We start from the raw sequence: 21,508 nt of genomic DNA on the forward strand, positions 1-21,508 counted from the left end.
ATGCTGGAGTTTAGGATACTGGAGTTTAGGATACTGGAGTTTAGGATACTGGAGTTTAGGATACTGGACATGCGGATGCTGGAGTTTAGGATACTGGAGTTTAGGATACTGGAGTTTAGGATACTGGACATGCGGATGCTGGAGTTTAGGATACTGGAGTTTAGGATACTGGAGTTTAGGATACTGGAGTTTAGGATACTGGAGTTTAGGATACTGGAGTTTAGGATACTGGACATGTGGATGCTGGAGTTTAGGATACTGGAGTTTAGGATACTGGACATGCGGATGCTGGAGTTTAGGATACTGGAGTTTAGGATACTGGAGTTTAGGATACTGGACATGCGGATGCTGTAGTTTAGGATACTTGAGTTTAGGATACTGGACATGCGGATGCTGGAGTTTAGGATACTGGAGTTTAGGATGCTGGAGTTTAGGATGCTGGAGTTTAGGATGCTGGAGTTTAGGATACTGGAGTTTAGGATACTGGAGTTTAGGATACTGGAGTTTAGGATACTGGAGTTTAGGATACTGGAGTTTAGGATACTGGACATGCGGATGCTGGAGTTTAGGATACTGGAGTTTAGGATACTGGACATGCGGATGCTGGAGTTTAGGATACTGGAGTTTAGGATACTGGAGTTTAGGATACTGGACATGCGGATGCTGGAGTTTAGGATACTGGAGTTTAGGATACTGGAGTTTAGGATACTGGAGTTTAGGATACTGGAGTTTAGGATACTGGACATGCGGATGCTGGAGTTTAGGATACTGGAGTTTAGGATACTGGACATGCGGATGCTGGAGTTTAGGATACTGGAGTTTAGGATACTGGACATGCGGATGCTGGAGTTTAGGATACTGGAGTTTAGGATACTGGAGTTTAGGATACTGGAGTTTAGGATACTGGACATGCGGATGCTGGAGTTTAGGATACTGGAGTTTAGGATACTGGAGTTTAGGATACTGGAGTTTAGGATACTGGAGTTTAGGATACTGGAGTTTAGGATACTGGAGTTTAGGATACTGGAGTTTAGGATACTGGAGTTTAGGATACTGGAGTTTAGGATACTGGACATGCGGATGCTGGAGTTTAGGATACTGGAGTTTAGGATACTGGAGTTTAGGATACTGGACATGCGGATGCTGGAGTTTAGGATACTGGAGTTTAGGATACTGGAGTTTAGGATACTGGACATGCGGATGCTGGAGTTTAGGATACTGGAGTTTAGGATACTGGAGTTTAGGATACTGGAGTTTAGGATACTGGAGTTTAGGATACTGGAGTTTAGGATACTGGACATGTGGATGCTGGAGTTTAGGATACTGGAGTTTAGGATACTGGACATGCGGATGCTGGAGTTTAGGATACTGGAGTTTAGGATACTGGAGTTTAGGATACTGGACATGCGGATGCTGGAGTTTAGGATACTGGAGTTTAGGAGACTGGACATGCGGATGCTGGAGTTTAGGATACTGGAGTTTAGGATACTGGAGTTTAGGATACTGGACATGCGGATGCTGGAGTTTAGGATACTGGAGTTTAGGATACTGGAGTTTAGGATACTGGAGTTTAGGATACTGGACATGCGGATGCTAGAGTTTAGGATACTGGAGTTTAGGATACTGGAGTTTAGGATACTGGAGTTTAGGATACTGGAGTTTAGGATACTGGAGTTTAGGATACTGGAGTTTAGGATACTGGACATACGGATGCTGGAGTTTAGGATACTGGAGTTTAGGATACTGGACATGCGGATGCTGGAGTTTAGGATACTGGAGTTTAGGATACTGGAGTTTAGGATACTGGAGTTTAGGATACTGGAGTTTAGGATACTGGAGTTTAGGATACTGGACATACGGATGCTGGAGTTTAGGATACTGGAGTTTAGGATACTGGACATGCGGATGCTGGAGTTTAGGATACTGGAGTTTAGGATACTGGACATGCGGAGGCTGGAGTTTAGGATACTGGAGTTTAGGATACTGGAGTTTAGGATACTGGAGTTTAGGATACTGGAGTTTAGGATACTGGACAGGCGGATGCTGGAGTTTAGGATACTGGACAGGCGGATGCTGGAGTTTAGGATACTGGAGTTTAGGATACTGGACATGCGGATGCTGGAGTTTAGGATACTGGAGTTTAGGATACTGGAGTTTAGGATACTGGAGTTTAGGATACTGGAGTTTAAGATACTGGAGTTTAAGATACTGGACATGCGGATGCTGGAGTTTAGGATACTGGAGTTTAGGATACTAGACAGGTGGATGCTGGAGTTTAGGATACTGGACATGCGGATGCCGGAGTTTAGGATACTGGAGTTTAGGATACTGGAGTTTAGGATACTGGAGTTTAGGATACTGGACATGCGGATGCTGGAGTTTAGGATACTGGAGTTTAGGATACTGGACATGCGGATGCTGGAGTTTAGGATACTGGAGTTTAGGATACTGGACATGCGGATGCTGGAGTTTAGGATACTGGAGTTTAGGATACTGGAGTTTAGGATACTGGAGTTTAGGATACTGGACATGCGGATGCTGGAGTTTAGGATACTGGAGTTTAGGATACTGGAGTTTAGGATACTGGAGTTTAGGATACTGGACATGCGGATGCTGGAGTTTAGGATACTGGAGTTTAGGATACTGGAGTTTAGGATACTGGACATGCGGATGCTGGAGTTTAGGATACTGGAGTTTAGGATACTGGAGTTTAGGATACTAGACATGCGGATGCTGGAGTTTAGGATGCTGGAGTTTAGGATACTGGAGTTTAGGATACTGGAGTTTAGGATGCTGGAGTTTAGGATGCTGGAGTTTAGGATGCTGGAGTTTAGGATACTGGAGTTTAGGATACTGGAGTTTAGGATACTGGAGTTTAGGATACTGGAGTTTAGGATACTGGACATGCGGATGCTGGAGTTTAGGATACTGGAGTTTAGGAGACTGGACATGCGGATGCTGGAGTTTAGGATACTGGAGTTTAGGATACTGGAGTTTAGGATACTGGACATGCGGATGCTGGAGTTTAGGATACTGGAGTTTAGGATACTGGAGTTTAGGATACTGGAGTTTAGGATACTGGACATGCGGATGCTGGAGTTTAGGATACTGGAGTTTAGGATGCTGGAGTTTAGGATACTGGAGTTTAGGATACTGGAGTTTAGGATACTGGAGTTTAGGATACTGGAGTTTAGGATACTGGAGTTTAGGATACTGGAGTTTAGGATACTGGACATGCGGATGCTGGAGTTTAGGATACTGGAGTTTAGGATACTGGACATGCGGATGCTGGAGTTTAGGATACTGGAGTTTAGGATACTGGAGTTTAGGATACTGGACATGCGGATGCTGGAGTTTAGGATACTGGAGTTTAGGATACTGGACATGCGGATGCTGGAGTTTAGGATACTGGAGTTTAGGATACTGGAGTTTAGGATACTGGAGTTTAGGATACTGGACATGCGGATGCTGGAGTTTAGGATACTGGAGTTTAGGATACTGGAGTTTAGGATACTGGACATGCGGATGCTGGAGTTTAGGATACTGGAGTTTAGGATACTGGAGTTTAGGATACTGGAGTTTAGGATACTGGAGTTTAGGATACTGGAGTTTAGGATACTGGACATGCGGATGCTGGAGTTTAGGATACTGGAGTTTAGGATACTGGACATGCGGATGCTGGAGTTTAGGATACTGGAGTTTAGGATACTGGAGTTTAGGATACTGGAGTTTAGGATACTGGAGTTTAGGATACTGGAGTTTAGGATACTGGAGTTTAGGATACTGGAGTTTAGGATACTGGACATGCGGATGCTGGAGTTTAGGATACTGGAGTTTAGGATACTGGACATGCGGATGCTGGAGTTTAGGATACTGGAGTTTAGGATACTGGACATGCGGATGCTGGAGTTTAGGATACTGGAGTTTAGGATACTGGAGTTTAGGATACTGGACATGCGGATGCTGGAGTTTAGGATACTGGAGTTTAGGATACTGGAGTTTAGGATACTGGAGTTTAGGATACTGGAGTTTAGGATACTGGACATGCGGATGCTGGAGTTTAGGATACTGGAGTTTAGGATACTGGACATGCGGATGCTGGAGTTTAGGATACTGGAGTTTAGGATACTGGACATGCGGATGCTGGAGTTTAGGATACTGGAGTTTAGGATACTGGAGTTTAGGATACTGGAGTTTAGGATACTGGACATGCGGATGCTGGAGTTTAGGATACTGGAGTTTAGGATACTGGAGTTTAGGATACTGGAGTTTAGGATACTGGAGTTTAGGATACTGGAGTTTAGGATACTGGAGTTTAGGATACTGGACATGCGGATGCTGGAGTTTAGGATACTGGAGTTTAGGATACTGGAGTTTAGGATACTGGAGTTTAGGATACTGGAGTTTAGGATACTGGACATGCGGATGCTGGAGTTTAGGATACTGGAGTTTAGGATACTGGAGTTTAGGATACTGGACATGCGGATGCTGGAGTTTAGGATACTGGAGTTTAGGATACTGGAGTTTAGGATACTGGAGTTTAGGATACTGGAGTTTAGGATACTGGAGTTTAGGATACTGGACATGTGGATGCTGGAGTTTAGGATACTGGAGTTTAGGATACTGGACATGCGGATGCTGGAGTTTAGGATACTGGAGTTTAGGATACTGGAGTTTAGGATACTGGACATGCGGATGCTGTAGTTTAGGATACTTGAGTTTAGGATACTGGACATGCGGATGCTGGAGTTTAGGATACTGGAGTTTAGGATGCTGGAGTTTAGGATGCTGGAGTTTAGGATGCTGGAGTTTAGGATACTGGAGTTTAGGATACTGGAGTTTAGGATACTGGAGTTTAGGATACTGGAGTTTAGGATACTGGACATGCGGATGCTGGAGTTTAGGATACTGGAGTTTAGGATACTGGACATGCGGATGCTGGAGTTTAGGATACTGGAGTTTAGGATACTGGAGTTTAGGATACTGGACATGCGGATGCTGGAGTTTAGGATACTGGAGTTTAGGATACTGGAGTTTAGGATACTGGAGTTTAGGATACTGGAGTTTAGGATACTGGACATGCGGATGCTGGAGTTTAGGATACTGGAGTTTAGGATACTGGACATGCGGATGCTGGAGTTTAGGATACTGGAGTTTAGGATACTGGACATGCGGATGCTGGAGTTTAGGATACTGGAGTTTAGGATACTGGAGTTTAGGATACTGGAGTTTAGGATACTGGACATGCGGATGCTGGAGTTTAGGATACTGGAGTTTAGGATACTGGAGTTTAGGATACTGGAGTTTAGGATACTGGAGTTTAGGATACTGGAGTTTAGGATACTGGAGTTTAGGATACTGGAGTTTAGGATACTGGAGTTTAGGATACTGGACATGCGGATGCTGGAGTTTAGGATACTGGAGTTTAGGATACTGGAGTTTAGGATACTGGAGTTTAGGATACTGGAGTTTAGGATACTGGACATGCGGATGCTGGAGTTTAGGATACTGGAGTTTAGGATACTGGAGTTTAGGATACTGGACATGCGGATGCTGGAGTTTAGGATACTGGAGTTTAGGATACTGGAGTTTAGGATACTGGAGTTTAGGATACTGGAGTTTAGGATACTGGAGTTTAGGATACTGGACATGTGGATGCTGGAGTTTAGGATACTGGAGTTTAGGATACTGGACATGCGGATGCTGGAGTTTAGGATACTGGAGTTTAGGATACTGGAGTTTAGGATACTGGACATGCGGATGCTGGAGTTTAGGATACTGGAGTTTAGGAGACTGGACATGCGGATGCTGGAGTTTAGGATACTGGAGTTTAGGATACTGGAGTTTAGGATACTGGACATGCGGATGCTGGAGTTTAGGATACTGGAGTTTAGGATACTGGAGTTTAGGATACTGGAGTTTAGGATACTGGACATGCGGATGCTAGAGTTTAGGATACTGGAGTTTAGGATACTGGAGTTTAGGATACTGGAGTTTAGGATACTGGAGTTTAGGATACTGGAGTTTAGGATACTGGACATACGGATGCTGGAGTTTAGGATACTGGAGTTTAGGATACTGGACATGCGGATGCTGGAGTTTAGGATACTGGAGTTTAGGATACTGGAGTTTAGGATACTGGAGTTTAGGATACTGGAGTTTAGGATACTGGAGTTTAGGATACTGGACATACGGATGCTGGAGTTTAGGATACTGGAGTTTAGGATACTGGACATGCGGATGCTGGAGTTTAGGATACTGGAGTTTAGGATACTGGACATGCGGAGGCTGGAGTTTAGGATACTGGAGTTTAGGATACTGGAGTTTAGGATACTGGAGTTTAGGATACTGGAGTTTAGGATACTGGAGTTTAGGATACTGGACAGGCGGATGCTGGAGTTTAGGATACTGGACAGGCGGATGCTGGAGTTTAGGATACTGGAGTTTAGGATACTGGACATGCGGATGCTGGAGTTTAGGATACTGGAGTTTAGGATACTGGAGTTTAGGATACTGGAGTTTAGGATACTGGAGTTTAAGATACTGGAGTTTAAGATACTGGACATGCGGATGCTGGAGTTTAGGATACTGGAGTTTAGGATACTGGAGTTTGGGGATACTGGAGTTTGGGGATACTGGAGTTTAGGATACTGGAGTTTAGGATACTGGAGTTTAGGATACTGGAGTTTAGGATACTGGAGTTTAGGATACTGGAGTTTAGGATACTGGACATACGGATGCTGGAGTTTAGGATACTGGAGTTTAGGATACTGGACATACGGATGCTGGAGTTTAGGATACTGGAGTTTAGGATACTGGACATGCGGATGCTGGAGTTTAGGATACTGGAGTTTAGGATACTGGAGTTTAGGATACTGGAGTTTAGGATACTGGACAGGCGGATGCTGGAGTTTAGGATACTGGACAGGCGGATGCTGGAGTTTAGGATACTGGAGTTTAGGATACTGGAGTTTAGGATACTGGAGTTTAGGATACTGGACAGGCGGATGCTGGAGTTTAGGATACTGGACAGGCGGATGCTGGAGTTTAGGATACTGGACAGGCGGATGCTGGAGTTTAGGATACTGGACAGGCGGATTCTGGAGTTTAGGATACTGGAGCTTAGGATGCTGGAGTTTAGGATACTGGAGTTTAGGATACTGGACAGGCGGACGCTGGAGTTTAGGATACTGGAGTTTAGGATACTGGACATGCGGATGCTGGAGTTTAGGATACTGGAGTTTAGGATACTGGACATGCGGATGCTGGAGTTTAGGATACTGGAGTTTAGGATACTGGAGTTTAGGATACTGGACATGCGGATGCTGGAGTTTAGGATACTGGAGTTTAGGATACTGGACATGCGGATGCTGGAGTTTAGGATACTGGAGTTTAGGATACTGGAGTTTAGGATACTGGAGTTTAGGATACTGGACATGCGGATGCTGGAGTTTAGGATACTGGAGTTTAGGATACTGGAGTTTAGGATACTGGAGTTTAGGATACTGGAGTTTAGGATACTGGAGTTTAGGATACTGGAGTTTAGGAGACTGGAGTTTAGGAGACTGGAGTTTAGGAGACTGGAGTTTAGGAGACTGGACATGCGGATGCTGGAGTTTAGGATACTGGAGTTTAGGATACTGGACATGCGGATGCTGGAGTTTAGGATACTGGACAGGCGGATGCTGGAGTTTAGGATACTGGAGTTTAGGATACTGGACATGCGGATGCTGGAGTTTAGGATACTGGAGTTTAGGATACTGGAGTTTAGGATACTGGAGTTTAGGATACTGGAGTTTAAGATACTGGAGTTTAAGATACTGGACATGCGGATGCTGGAGTTTAGGATACTGGAGTTTAGGAATACTGGAGTTTGGGGATACTGGAGTTTAGGATACTGGAGTTTAGGATACTGGAGTTTAGGATACTGGAGTTTAGGATACTGGAGTTTAGGATACTGGAGTTTAGGATACTGGACATACGGATGCTGGAGTTTAGGATACTGGAGTTTAGGATACTGGACATACGGATGCTGGAGTTTAGGATACTGGAGTTTAGGATACTGGACATGCGGATGCTGGAGTTTAGGATACTGGAGTTTAGGATACTGGAGTTTAGGATACTGGAGTTTAGGATACTGGACAGGCGGATGCTGGAGTTTAGGATACTGGACAGGCGGATGCTGGAGTTTAGGATACTGGAGTTTAGGATACTGGAGTTTAGGATACTGGAGTTTAGGATACTGGACAGGCGGATGCTGGAGTTTAGGATACTGGACAGGCGGATGCTGGAGTTTAGGATACTGGACAGGCGGATGCTGGAGTTTAGGATACTGGACAGGCGGATTCTGGAGTTTAGGATACTGGAGCTTAGGATGCTGGAGTTTAGGATACTGGAGTTTAGGATACTGGACAGGCGGACGCTGGAGTTTAGGATACTGGAGTTTAGGATACTGGACATGCGGATGCTGGAGTTTAGGATACTGGAGTTTAGGATACTGGACATGCGGATGCTGGAGTTTAGGATACTGGAGTTTAGGATACTGGAGTTTAGGATACTGGACATGCGGATGCTGGAGTTTAGGATACTGGAGTTTAGGATACTGGACATGCGGATGCTGGAGTTTAGGATACTGGAGTTTAGGATACTGGAGTTTAGGATACTGGAGTTTAGGATACTGGAGTTTAAGATACTGGAGTTTAGGATACTGGACATGCGGATGCTGGAGTTTAGGATACTGGAGTTTAGGATACTGGAGTTTAGGATACTGGAGTTTAGGATACTGGAGTTTAGGATACTGGAGTTTAGGATACTGGAGTTTAGGAGACTGGAGTTTAGGAGACTGGAGTTTAGGAGACTGGAGTTTAGGAGACTGGAGTTTAGGAGACTGGAGTTTAGGAGACTGGACATGCGGATGCTGGAGTTTAGGATACTGGAGTTTAGGATACTGGACATGCGGATGCTGGAGTTTAGGATACTGGAGTTTAGTATACTGGAGTTTAGGATACTGGAGTTTAGGATACTGGACATGCAGATGCTGGAGTTTAGGATACTGGAGTTTAGGATACTGGACATGCGGATGCTGGAGTTTAGGATACTGGAGATTAGGATACTGGAGTTTAGGATACTGGAGTTTAGGATACTGGACATGCGGATGCTGGAGTTTAGGATACTGGAGTTTAGGATACTGGACATGCGGATGCTGGAGTTTAGGATACTGGAGTTTAGGATACTGGAGTTTAGGATACTGGACATGCGGATGCTGGAGTTTAGGATACTGGAGTTTAGGATACTGGAGTTTAGGATACTGGACATGCGGATGCTGGAGTTTAGGATACTGGAGTTTAGGATACTGGAGTTTAGGATACTGGACATGCGGATGCTGGAGTTTAGGATACTGGAGTTTAGGATACTGGAGTTTAGGATACTGGAGTTTAGGATACTGGAGTTTAGGATACTGGAGTTTAGGATACTGGACATGCGGATGCTGGAGTTTAGGATACTGGAGTTTAGGATACTGGAGTTTAGGATACTGGAGTTTAGGATACTGGACATGCGGATGCTGGAGTTTAGGATACTGGAGTTTAGGATACTGGACATGCGGATGCTGGAGTTTAGGATACTGGAGTTTAGGATACTGGACATGCGGATGCTGGAGTTTAGGATGCTGGAGTTTAGGATACTGGAGTTTAGGATACTGGAGTTTAGGATACTGGAGTTTAGGATACTGGACATGCGGATGCTGGAGTTTAGGATACTGGAGTTTAGGATACTGGACATGCGGATGCTGGAGTTTAGGATACTGGAGTTTAGGATACTGGAGTTTAGGATACTGGAGTTTAGGATACTGGACATGCGGATGCTGGAGTTTAGGATACTGGAGTTTAGGATACTGGACATGCGGATGCTGGAGTTTAGGATACTGGAGTTTAGGATACTGGAGTTTAGGATACTGGAGTTTAGGATACTGGAGTTTAGGATACTGGAGTTTAGGATACTGGAGTTTAGGATACTGGAGTTTAGGATACTGGACATGCGGATGCTGGAGTTTAGGATACTGGAGTTTAGGATACTGGACATGCGGATGCTGGAGTTTAGGATACTGGAGTTTAGGATACTGGACATGCGGATGCTGGAGTTTAGGATACTGGAGTTTAGGATACTGGAGTTTAGGATACTGGACATGCGGATGCTGGAGTTTAGGATACTGGAGTTTAGGATACTGGAGTTTAGGATACTGGAGTTTAGGATACTGGAGTTTAGGATACTGGACATGCGGATGCTGGAGTTTAGGATACTGGAGTTTAGGATACTGGACATGCGGATGCTGGAGTTTAGGATACTGGAGTTTAGGATACTGGACATGCGGATGCTGGAGTTTAGGATACTGGAGTTTAGGATACTGGAGTTTAGGATACTGGAGTTTAGGATACTGGACATGCGGATGCTGGAGTTTAGGATACTGGAGTTTAGGATACTGGAGTTTAGGATACTGGAGTTTAGGATACTGGAGTTTAGGATACTGGAGTTTAGGATACTGGAGTTTAGGATACTGGACATGCGGATGCTGGAGTTTAGGATACTGGAGTTTAGGATACTGGAGTTTAGGATACTGGAGTTTAGGATACTGGAGTTTAGGATACTGGACATGCGGATGCTGGAGTTTAGGATACTGGAGTTTAGGATACTGGAGTTTAGGATACTGGACATACGGATGCTGGAGTTTAGGATACTGGAGTTTAGGATACTGGAGTTTAGGATACTGGAGTTTAGGATACTGGAGTTTAGGATACTGGAGTTTAGGATACTGGACATGTGGATGCTGGAGTTTAGGATACTGGAGTTTAGGATACTGGACATGCGGATGCTGGAGTTTAGGATACTGGAGTTTAGGATACTGGAGTTTAGGATACTGGAGTTTAGGATACTGGAGTTTAGGATACTGGAGTTTAGGATACTGGACATGCGGATGCTGGAGTTTAGGATACTGGAGTTTAGGATGCTGGAGTTTAGGATGCTGGAGTTTAGGATGCTGGAGTTTAGGATACTGGAGTTTAGGATACTGGAGTTTAGGATACTGGAGTTTAGGATACTGGAGTTTAGGATACTGGACATGCGGATGCTGGAGTTTAGGATACTGGAGTTTAGGATACTGGACATGCGGATGCTGGAGTTTAGGATACTGGAGTTTAGGATACTGGAGTTTAGGATACTGGACATGCGGATGCTGGAGTTTAGGATACTGGAGTTTAGGATACTGGAGTTTAGGATACTGGAGTTTAGGATACTGGAGTTTAGGATACTGGACATGCGGATGCTGGAGTTTAGGATACTGGAGTTTAGGATACTGGACATGCGGATGCTGGAGTTTAGGATACTGGAGTTTAGGATACTGGACATGCGGATGCTGGAGTTTAGGATACTGGAGTTTAGGATACTGGAGTTTAGGATACTGGAGTTTAGGATACTGGACATGCGGATGCTGGAGTTTAGGATACTGGAGTTTAGGATACTGGAGTTTAGGATACTGGAGTTTAGGATACTGGAGTTTAGGATACTGGAGTTTAGGATACTGGAGTTTAGGATACTGGAGTTTAGGATACTGGACATGCGGATGCTGGAGTTTAGGATACTGGAGTTTAGGATACTGGAGTTTAGGATACTGGAGTTTAGGATACTGGAGTTTAGGATACTGGACATGCGGATGCTGGAGTTTAGGATACTGGAGTTTAGGATACTGGAGTTTAGGATACTGGACATGCGGATGCTGGAGTTTAGGATACTGGAGTTTAGGATACTGGAGTTTAGGATAATGGAGTTTAGGATACTGGAGTTTAGGATACTGGAGTTTAGGATACTGGAGTTTAGGATACTGGACATGTGGATGCTGGAGTTTAGGATACTGGAGTTTAGGATACTGGACATGCGGATGCTGGAGTTTAGGATACTGGAGTTTAGGATACTGGAGTTTAGGATACTGGACATGCGGATGCTGGAGTTTAGGATACTGGAGTTTAGGAGACTGGACATGCGGATGCTGGAGTTTAGGATACTGGAGTTTAGGATACTGGAGTTTAGGATACTGGACATGCGGATGCTGGAGTTTAGGATACTGGAGTTTAGGATACTGGAGTTTAGGATACTGGACATGCGGATGCTAGAGTTTAGGATACTGGAGTTTAGGATACTGGAGTTTAGGATACTGGAGTTTAGGATACTGGAGTTTAGGATACTGGAGTTTAGGATACTGGAGTTTAGGATACTGGACATACGGATGCTGGAGTTTAGGATACTGGAGTTTAGGATACTGGACATGCGGATGCTGGAGTTTAGGATACTGGAGTTTAGGATACTGGAGTTTAGGATACTGGAGTTTAGGATACTGGAGTTTAGGATACTGGAGTTTAGGATACTGGACATACGGATGCTGGAGTTTAGGATACTGGAGTTTAGGATACTGGACATGCGGATGCTGGAGTTTAGGATACTGGAGTTTAGGATACTGGACATGCGGAGGCTGGAGTTTAGGATACTGGAGTTTAGGATACTGGAGTTTAGGATACTGGAGTTTAGGATACTGGAGTTTAGGATACTGGAGTTTAGGATACTGGACAGGCGGATGCTGGAGTTTAGGATACTGGACAGGCGGATGCTGGAGTTTAGGATACTGGAGTTTAGGATACTGGACATGCGGATGCTGGAGTTTAGGATACTGGAGTTTAGGATACTGGAGTTTAGGATACTGGAGTTTAGGATACTGGAGTTTAAGATACTGGAGTTTAAGATACTGGACATGCGGATGCTGGAGTTTAGGATACTGGAGATTAGGATACTGGAGTTTGGGGATACTGGAGTTTGGGGATACTGGAGTTTAGGATACTGGAGTTTAGGATACTGGAGTTTAGGATACTGGAGTTTAGGATACTGGAGTTTAGGATACTGGACATACGGATGCTGGAGTTTAGGATACTGGAGTTTAGGATACTGGACATACGGATGCTGGAGTTTAGGATACTGGAGTTTAGGATACTGGACATGCGGATGCTGGAGTTTAGGATACTGGAGTTTAGGATACTGGAGTTTAGGATACTGGAGTTTAGGATACTGGACAGGCGGATGCTGGAGTTTAGGATACTGGACAGGCGGATGCTGGAGTTTAGGATACTGGAGTTTAGGATACTGGAGTTTAGGATACTGGAGTTTAGGATACTGGACAGGCGGATGCTGGAGTTTAGGATACTGGACAGGCGGATGCTGGAGTTTAGGATACTGGACAGGCGGATGCTGGAGTTTAGGATACTGGACAGGCGGATTCTGGAGTTTAGGATACTGGAGCTTAGGATGCTGGAGTTTAGGATACTGGACAGGCGGACGCTGGAGTTTAGGATACTGGAGTTTAGGATACTGGACATGCGGATGCTGGAGTTTAGGATACTGGAGTTTAGGATACTGGACATGCGGATGCTGGAGTTTAGGATACTGGAGTTTAGGATACTGGAGTTTAGGATACTGGACATGCGGATGCTGGAGTTTAGGATACTGGAGTTTAGGATACTGGACATGCGGATGCTGGAGTTTAGGATACTGGAGTTTAGGATACTGGAGTTTAGGATACTGGAGTTTAGGATACTGGAGTTTAAGATACTGGAGTTTAGGATACTGGACATGCGGATGCTGGAGTTTAGGATACTGGAGTTTAGGATACTGGAGTTTAGGATACTGGAGTTTAGGATACTGGAGTTTAGGATACTGGAGTTTAGGATACTGGAGTTTAGGATACTGGAGTTTAGGATACTGGAGTTTAGGAGACTGGAGTTTAGGAGACTGGAGTTTAGGAGACTGGAGTTTAGGAGACTGGAGTTTAGGAGACTGGAGTTTAGGAGACTGGACATGCGGATGCTGTAGTTTAGGATACTGGAGTTTAGGATACTGGACATGCGGATGCTGGAGTTTAGGATACTGGAGTTTAGTATACTGGAGTTTAGGATACTGGAGTTTAGGATACTGGACATGCAGATGCTGGAGTTTAGGATACTGGAGTTTAGGATACTGGACATGCGGATGCTGGAGTTTAGGATACTGGAGATTAGGATACTGGAGTTTAGGATACTGGAGTTTAGGATACTGGACATGCGGATGCTGGAGTTTAGGATACTGGAGTTTAGGATACTGGACATGCGGATGCTGGAGTTTAGGATACTGGAGTTTAGGATACTGGAGTTTAGGATACTGGACATGCGGATGCTGGAGTTTAGGATACTGGAGTTTAGGATACTGGAGTTTAGGATACTGGACATGCGGATGCTGGAGTTTAGGATACTGGAGTTTAGGATACTGGAGTTTAGGATACTGGACATGCGGATGCTGGAGTTTAGGATACTGGAGTTTAGGATACTGGAGTTTAGGATACTGGAGTTTAGGATACTGGAGTTTAGGATACTGGAGTTTAGGATACTGGACATGCGGATGCTGGAGTTTAGGATACTGGAGTTTAGGATACTGGAGTTTAGGATACTGGAGTTTAGGATACTGGAGTTTAGGATACTGGACATGCGGATGCTGGAGTTTAGGATACTGGAGTTTAGGATACTGGACATGCGGATGCTGGAGTTTAGGATACTGGAGTTTAGGATACTGGACATGCGGATGCTGGAGTTTAGGATGCTGGAGTTTAGGATACTGGAGTTTAGGATACTGGAGTTTAGGATACTGGAGTTTAGGATACTGGACATGCGGATGCTGGAGTTTAGGATACTGGAGTTTAGGATACTGGACATGCGGATGCTGGAGTTTAGGATACTGGAGTTTAGGATACTGGACATGCGGATGCTGGAGTTTAGGATACTGGAGTTTAGGATACTGGACATGCGGATGCTGGAGTTTAGGATGCTGGAGTTTAGGATACTGGAGTTTAGGATACTGGAGTTTAGGATACTGGAGTTTAGGATACTGGACATGCGGATGCTGGAGTTTAGGATACTGGAGTTTAGGATACTGGACATGCGGATGCTGGAGTTTAGGATACTGGAGTTTAGGATACTGGACATGCGGATGCTGGAGTTTAGGATGCTGGAGTTTAGGATGCTGGAGTTTAGGATACTGGAGTTTAGGATGCTGGAGTTTAGGATGCTGGAGTTTAGGATGCTGGAGTTTAGGATGCTGGAGTTTAGGATGCTGGAGTTTAGGATGCTGGAGTTTAGGATACTGGAGTTTAGGATACTGGAGTTTAGGATACTGGAGTTTAGGATACTGGACATGCGGATGCTGGAGTTTAGGATACTGGAGTTTAGGATACTGGACATGCGGATGCTGGAGTTTAGGATACTGGAGTTTAGGATACTGGAGTTTAGGATACTGGACATGCGGATGCTGGAGTTTAGGATACTGGAGTTTAGGATACTGGACATGCGGATGCTGGAGTTTAGGATACTGGAGTTTAGGATACTGGAGTTTAGGATACTGGAGTTTAGGATACTGGACATGCGGATGCTGGAGTTTAGGATACTGGAGTTTAGGATACTGGAGTTTAGGATACTGGACATGCGGATGCTGGAGTTTAGGATACTGGAGTTTAGGATACTGGACATGCGGATGCTGGAGTTTAGGATGCTGGAGTTTAGGATACTGGAGTTTAGGATACTGGACATGCGGATGCTGGAGTTTAGGATACTGGAGTTTAGGATACTGGAGTTTAGGATACTGGAGTTTAGGATACTGGACAGGCGGATGCTGGAGTTTAGGATACTGGACAGGCGGATGCTGGAGTTTAGGATACTGGACATGCGGATGCTGGAGTTTAGGATACTGGAGTTTAGGATGCTGGAGTTTAGGATACTGGAGTTTAGGATACTGGAGTTTAGGATACTGGACAGGCAGACGCTGGAGTTTAGGATACTGGAGTTTAGGATACTGGACATGCGGATGCTGGAGTTTAGGATACTGGAGTTTAGGATACTGGACAGGCAGACGCTGGAGTTTAGGATACTGGAGTTTAGGATACTGGACATGCGGATGCTGGAGTTTAGGATACTGGAGTTTAGGATACTGGACATGCGGACGCTGGAGTTTAGGATACTGGAGTTTAGGATACTGGAGTTTAGGATACTGGACAGGCGGACGCTGGAGTTTAGGATACTGGAGTTTAAGATACTAGACAGGTGGATGCTGGAGTTTAGGATACTGGACATGCGGATGCCGGAGTTTAGGATACTGGAGTTTAGGATGCTGGAGTTTAGGATACTGGAGTTTAGGATACTGGACAGGCGGACGCTGGAGTTTAGGATACTGGAGTTTAGGATGGTGGAGTTTAGGATACTGGAGTTTAGGATACTGGAGTTTAGGATACTGGAGTTTAGGATACTGGACAGGCGGATGCTGGAGTTTAGGATACTGGACAGGCGGATGCTGGAGTTTAGGATACTGGACATGCGGATGCTGGAGTTTAGGATACTGGAGTTTAGGATGCTGGAGTTTAGGATACTGGAGTTTAGGATACTGGACAGGCGGACGCTGGAGTTTAGGATACTGGAGTTTAGGATACTGGACATGCGGACGCTGGAGTTTAGGATACTGGAGTTTAGGATACTGGACATGCGGATGCTGGAGTTTAGGATACTGGAGTTTAGGATACTGGAGTTTAGGATACTGGAGTTTAGGATACTGGAGTTTAGGATACTGGAGTTTAGGATACTGGACATGCGGATGCTGGAGTTTAGGATACTGGAGTTTAGGATACTGGACATGCGGATGCTGGAGTTTAGGATACTGGAGTTTAGGATACTGGACATGCTGATGCTGGAGTTTAGGATACTGGACATGCGGATGCTGGAGTTTAGGATACTGGAGTTTAGGATGCTGGAGTTTAGGATGCTGGAGTTTAGGATGCTGGAGTTTAGGATGCTGGAGTTTAGGATGCTGGAGTTTAGGATGCTGGAGTTTAGGATACTGGAGTTTAGGATACTGGAGTTTAGGATACTGGAGTTTAGGATACTGGACATGCGGATGCTGGAGTTTAGGAGACTGGAGTTTAGGAGACTGGACATGCGGATGCTGGAGTTTAGGATACTGGACATGCGGATGCTGGAGTTTAGGATACTGGAGTTTAGGATACTGGAGTTTAGGATACTGGAGTTTAGGATACTGGAGTTTAGGATACTGGACATGCGGATGCTGGAGTTTAGGATACTGGAGTTTAGGATACTGGACATGCAGATGCTGGAGTTTAGGATACTGGAGTTTAGGATACTGGAGTTTAGGATACTGGAGTTTAGGATACTGGACATGCGGATGCTGGAGTTTAGGATACTGGAGTTTAGGATACTGGAGTTTAGGATACTGGACATGCGGATGCTGGAGTTTAGGATGCTGGAGTTTAGGATGCTGGAGTTTAGGATGCTGGAGTTTAGGATGCTGGAGTTTAGGATACTGGAGTTTAGGATACTGGAGTTTAGGATACTGGACATGCGGATGCTGGAGTTTAGGATACTGGAGTTTAGGATACTGGAGTTTAGGATACTAGACATGCGGATGCTGGAGTTTAGGATGCTGGAGTTTAGGATACTGGAGTTTAGGATGCTGGAGTTTAGGATGCTGGAGTTTAGGATGCTGGAGTTTAGGATGCTGGAGTTTAGGATGCTGGAGTTTAGGATGCTGGAGTTAAGGATACTGGAGTTAAGGATACTGGAGTTTAGGATACTGGAGTTTAGGATACTGGAGTTTAGGATACTGGAGTTTAGGATACTGGAGTTTAGGATACTGGACATGCGGATGCTGGAGTTTAGGATACTGGAGTTTAGGAGACTGGACATGCGGATGCTGGAGTTTAGGATACTGGACATGCGGATGCTGGAGTTTAGGATACTGGAGTTTAGGATACTGGAGTTTAGGATACTGGAGTTTAGGATACTGGAGTTTAGGATACTGGAGTTTAGGATACTGGACATGCGGATGCTGGAGTTTAGGATACTGGAGTTTAGGATACTGGACATGCGGATGCTGGAGTTTAGGATACTGGAGTTTAGGATACTGGAGTTTAGGATACTGGAGTTTAGGATACTGGAGTTTAGGATACTGGAGTTTAGGATACTGGAGTTTAGGATACTGGACATGCGGATGCTGGAGTTTAGGATACTGGACATGCGGATGCTGGAGTTTAGGATACTGGAGTTTAGGATACTGGAGTTTAGGATACTGGAGTTTAGTATACTGGAGTTTAGGATACTGGACATGCGGATGCTGGAGTTTAGGATACTGGAGTTTAGGATACTGGACATGCAGATGCTGGAGTTTAGGATACTGGAGTTTAGGATACTGGAGTTTAGGATACTGGAGTTTAGGATACTGGACATGCGGATGCTGGAGTTTAGGATACTGGAGTTTAGGATACTGGAGTTTAGGATACTGGACATGCGGATGCTGGAGTTTAGGATGCTGGAGTTTAGGATGCTGGAGTTTAGGATGCTGGAGTTTAGGATGCTGGAGTTTAGGATACTGGAGTTTAGGATACTGGAGTTTAGGATACTGGACATGCGGATGCTGGAGTTTAGGATACTGGAGTTTAGGATACTGGAGTTTAGGATACTAGACATGCGGATGCTGGAGTTTAGGATGCTGGAGTTTAGGATGCTGGAGTTTAGGATGCTGGAGTTTAGGATGCTGGAGTTTAGGATGCTGGAGTTTAGGATGCTGGAGTTTAGGATGCTGGAGTTAAGGATACTGGAGTTAAGGATACTGGAGTTTAGGATACTGGAGTTTAGGATACTGGAGTTTAGGATACTGGAGTTTAGGATACTGGAGTTTAGGATACTGGACATGCGGATGCTGGAGTTTAGGATACTGGAGTTTAGGAGACTGGACATGCGGATGCTGGAGTTTAGGATACTGGACATGCGGATGCTGGAGTTTAGGATACTGGAGTTTAGGATACTGGAGTTTAGGATACTGGAGTTTAGGATACTGGAGTTTAGGATACTGGAGTTTAGGATACTGGACATGCGGATGCTGGAGTTTAGGATACTGGAGTTTAGGATACTGGACATGCGGATGCTGGAGTTTAGGATACTGGAGTTTAGGATACTGGAGTTTAGGATACTGGAGTTTAGGATACTGGAGTTTAGGATACTGGAGTTTAGGATACTGGAGTTTAGGATACTGGACATGCGGATGCTGGAGTTTAGGATACTGGAGTTTAGGATACTGGACATGCGGATGCTGGAGTTTAGGATACTGGAGTTTAGGATACTGGAGTTTAGGATACTGGACATGCGGATGCTGGAGTTTAGGATACTGGAGTTTAGGATACTGGAGTTTAGGATACTGGAGTTTAGGATACTGGAGTTTAGGATACTGGAGTTTAGGATGCTGGAGTTTAGGATGCTGGAGTTTAGGATGCTGGAGTTTAGGATGCTGGAGTTTAGGATGCTGGAGTTTAGGATACTGGAGTTTAGGATGCTGGAGTTTAGGATACTGGAGTTTAGGATACTGGAGTTTAGGATACTGGACATGCGGATGCTGGAGTTTAGGATACTGGAGTTTAGGAGACTGGACATGCGGATGCTGGAGTTTAGGATACTGGAGTTTAGGATACTGGACATGCGGATGCTGGAGTTTAGGATACTGGAGTTTAGGATACTGGAGTTTAGGATACTGGAGTTTAGGATACTGGAGTTTAGGATACTGGAGTTTAGGATACTGGACATGCGGATGCTGGAGTTTAGGATACTGGAGTTTAGGATACTGGACATGCGGATGCTGGAGTTTAGGATACTGGAGTTTAGGATACTGGAGTTTAGGATACTGGAGTTTAGGATACTGGAGTTTAGGATACTGGAGTTTAGGATACTGGACATGCGGATGCTGGAGTTTAGGATACTGGAGTTTAGGATACTGGACATGCGGATGCTGGAGTTTAGGATACTGGAGTTTAGGATACTGGACATGCGAATGCTGGAGTTTAGGATACTGGAGTTTAGGATACTGGAGTTTAGGATACTGGACATGCGGATGCTGGAGTTTAGGATACTGGAGTTTAGGATACTGGAGTTTAGGATACTGGAGTTTAGGATACTGGAGATTAGGATACTGGAGTTTAGGATACTGGAGTTTAGGATACTGGACATGCGGATGCTGGAGTTTAGGATACTGGAGTTTAGGATACTGGAGTTTAGGATACTGGAGTTTAGGATACTGGAGTTTAGGATACTGGAGTTTAGGATACTGGACATGCGGATGCTGGAGTTTAGGATACTGGAGTTTAGGATACTGGAGTTTAGGATACTGGAGTTTAGGATACTGGACATGCGGATGCTGGAGTTTAGGATACTGGAGTTTAGGATACTGGAGTTTAGGATACTGGAGTTTAGGATACTGGACATGCGGATGCTGGAGTTTAGGATACTGGAGTTTAGGATACTGGAGTTTAGGATACTGGAGTTTAGGATACTGGACATGCGGATGCTGGAGTTTAGGATACTGGAGTTTAGGATACTGGAGTTTAGGATACTGGAGTTTAGGATACTGGAGTTTAGGATACTGGACATGCGGATGCTGGAGTTTAGGATACTGGACATGCGGATGCTGGAGTTTAGGATACTGGAGTTTAGGATACTGGAGTTTAGGATACTGGAGTTTAGGATACTGGAGTTTAGGATACTGGAGTTTAGGATACTGGACATGCGGATGCTGGAGTTTAGGATACTGGAGTTTAGGATACTGGAGTTTAGGAGACTGGACATGCGGATGCTGGAGTTTAGGATACTGGAGTTTAGGAGACTGGACATGCGGATGCTGGAGTTTAGGATACTGGACATGCGGATGCTGGAGTTTAGGATACTGGAGTTTAGGATACTGGAGTTTAGGATACTGGAGTTTAGGATACTGGAGTTTAGGATACTGGAGTTTAGGATACTGGACATGCGGATGCTGGAGTTTAGGATACTGGAGTTTAGGATACTGGACATGCGGATGCTGGAGTTTAGGATACTGGAGTTTAGGATACTGGAGTTTAGGATACTGGAGTTTAGGATACTGGAGTTTAGGATACTGGAGTTTAGGATACTGGAGTTTAGGATACTGGACATGCGGATGCTGGAGTTTAGGATACTGGAGTTTAGGATACTGGACATGCGGATGCTGGAGTTTAGGATACTGGAGTTTAGGATACTGGAGTTTAGGATACTGGACATGCGGATGCTGGAGTTTAGGATACTGGAGTTTAGGATACTGGAGTTTAGGATACTGGAGTTTAGGATACTGGAGTTTAGGATACTGGAGTTTAGGATGCTGGAGTTTAGGATGCTGGAGTTTAGGATGCTGGAGTTTAGGATGCTGGAGTTTAGGATGCTGGAGTTTAGGATACTGGAGTTTAGGATGCTGGAGTTTAGGATACTGGAGTTTAGGATACTGGAGTTTAGGATACTGGACATGCGGATGCTGGAGTTTAGGATACTGGAGTTTAGGAGACTGGACATGCGGATGCTGGAGTTTAGGATACTGGAGTTTAGGATACTGG

This window comes from Paramisgurnus dabryanus, chromosome 20, assembly GCF_030506205.2.
Source record: "Paramisgurnus dabryanus chromosome 20, PD_genome_1.1, whole genome shotgun sequence".
NCBI classification, from domain to species: Eukaryota; Metazoa; Chordata; class Actinopteri; order Cypriniformes; family Cobitidae; genus Paramisgurnus; species Paramisgurnus dabryanus.